We start from the raw sequence: 2,855 nt of genomic DNA on the forward strand, positions 1-2,855 counted from the left end.
CTATATAATAAAAGGTTTTGATGGACTTCAGATTTAATAATTTTAAAATCTGATAGAGGTTAAGGAAGTGCAATCTGATCCTTCTCATTTCCTGAAATTCTGAAGTCCTTCAGTTTCTGAACCATTTCAGACAAAATATTTTCTGAGGCAAAAATTCTCATTCTGAGAAAAATTTCCTTTACTTGTAAAACTATTTTTGTCAATTCCCCCTGAAATGCTACACATGATTTAGCATTCCTAACTTGCTGATGAGATGTTTAAAAGTTTTGACATCTAAAGGTTTTGTAAACACATCAGCTAGCTGTTTGTCAGTGGGAATGAAATTAATTTCAATATCACCTTTTAAAATATGATCACGAATGAAATGGTACCTGAGATCGATATGCTTGGTTTTGGAGTGCATAACAGGATTGTGAGATATGGCGATGGCACTTGTGTTATCACAGAATATTGGCGTTCTGGTATACTTAACACCATAATCAGTTAGTTGGTTCTTCATCCATAAAATCTAAGCACAACAACTTGCTGCAGAAATGTACTCAGCCTCAGCAGTGGATAATGAGATTGCAGTCTGCTTCTTGCTTGTCCAACTAACTAATTTGCCACCAAGGAAATGACAACCACCTGTGGTACTTTTCCTATTTATCTTACAACCTGCATGATCAGAATCTGAATAGCCCATGAGATCTAGACTTGAGCCTTTGGGATACCAAAGACCTAGTCTAGGGACACCTTTAAGGTATCGAAAAATCCTTTTTAATGCATTCTGGTGTGCTTATCTGGGATCAGATTGAAATCGTGCACAAAGACATGTTACAAACATTGTGTCTGGTCTACTTGCAGTTAAGTACATTAATGATCCCACCATACCACGATATTTTATGGGATCGCAGGTTTTCCATTAGGATCTGAGTCCAAAGTTAATGGTGCAGAAATTGGAGTATCTTTGGATGAAACAGAGTCAAATTGATATTTCTTTAATAAATCTCTGACATATTTTTCTTGATTTACAAAAATACCATCACTAGTTTGTTTCACTTGAATACCCAAGAAATATGTCAACTCACCCATCAAACTCATTTCATACTCAGAAGACATTATTTTTGAAAACTTGTCACACAATTTTCAATTTGTAGAACCAAACACAATATCATCAACATATACTTGTACAAGTAAGATATCACTTTTCTCATGCAAGATGAATAAAGTGTTATCTATTGCACCTCTTTTAAAACCATTATCTAAAAGATGTCGAGTTAGAGTATCATACTAGGCTCTAGGTGCTTGTCTCAGACCATATAAAGCTTTGTTCAGTCTATACACCCAGTGGGGTTTTTTCTTGCTTTCAAATCCTGGTGGTTGATAAACATACATGACTTCTTCCAATTCTCCATTCAAGAATGCACTATTAACATCCATCTGGTAGACTTTGAATTCATGATGAGCTTCAAATGCTAAGAAAATTCTGATAGCTTCGAGTCTAGCCACTGGTGCAAACGTTTCATCAAAATCAACTCCTTCTTCTTGTGCATAACCCTTTGCAACAAGTCTTGCCTTGTTTCTGATAACATGGCCATCTTCATCAACCTTGTTTTGAAAGACCCACCTTGTCTCAATTGGTTCCTTCTTCAGATTGCTAGGACATGGAACAAGCTCCCAAACATTGTTCCTTTCGAATTGGTTAAGCTCTTCTTGCATGGCTTCAACCCAACTTGGATCTTTCATAGCCTCGTCAATCTTCTTCGGTTCTATCAGTGATAAGAAGCTGACATATAAGCATTGATCGCTTGTGGCTCTTCTGGTTTGAACCCCTCTACTTGGATCGCCAATCACTTGATCAATTAGATGTAAACGAGTCCATTTAGAGTAATGACCAGGATGAACAATGATATCAGTGCAAGAGCTCCTCTGGCTTATTTCAGGAGATGGTTCAGAATGAACTATTTTAGTTTCATCATCTTCATCATCTTGTAAATCACGATTTGCTTCATGAAATTCTTCATTCTGAGGTACTTCAGTGGAGACTGATATCTGAGGAGTAGCACGCACATCTGATCCAATAGTCAATTCAGAAGGTAGCTTGAAAGTGACTGAAGGATAAAATGGGGTGTTACTTTGCTGATTTTTAAATGATTCTGAACTGAGATGATCAGAAACATGTTCAGGTGACTGATCAGATTTATTATTGTGATCAGATTCACCAAAACTGATAGGACCTTCTGAGGATGGTTCAGAGATTGGTTTATTAAAGATTGCAGAATTTGATTCATCAAAGGTAACATGAATTGACTCATCAACCTTTTCAAGTCTTTTGTTATAGACTCTAAAGGCTTTGCGAATTGTTGAATAACCTAAGAAGTAACCTTCATCAGCTTTGGCATCAAACTTGCCTAATTTGCTGGAATCATTCAGAATGTATACTGGACATCCAAATACATGGAAATATCCAATATTAGGCTTTCTATTTCTGAGCACTTCATAGGCAGTCTTCTTATGTCTTTTGACATAAATTGAACGATTCTGGGTGTAGCAAGCAGTTGCAACAGCTTAAGCCCAAAAACATTTTGAAAGACCTGATTCATTCAACATACTTCTGGCAGCTTCTATCAGCGTACGATTCTTTCTTTCTACAACACCATTCTGTTCTGGTGTGTGTGCTGAGGAGAAGTTCTGAGATATGCCAGTGTCAGTGCAGAAGGTTTCCAGAGTGGAATTTCTGAATTCAGTGCCATTGTCACTTCTGAGCTGACGAACTTTTCGCTTGTGCTTGAGTTCAATTTGTTTGATGAGAGCAATAATTTCAGCAGCAGCTTCACTTTTGTTTCTGAGGAGGATCACCCAACAATATCTTGAAT

The sequence above is a fragment of the Erigeron canadensis genome, chromosome 3, assembly GCF_010389155.1.
Source record: "Erigeron canadensis isolate Cc75 chromosome 3, C_canadensis_v1, whole genome shotgun sequence".
Lineage (NCBI taxonomy): Eukaryota > Viridiplantae > Streptophyta > Magnoliopsida > Asterales > Asteraceae > Erigeron > Erigeron canadensis.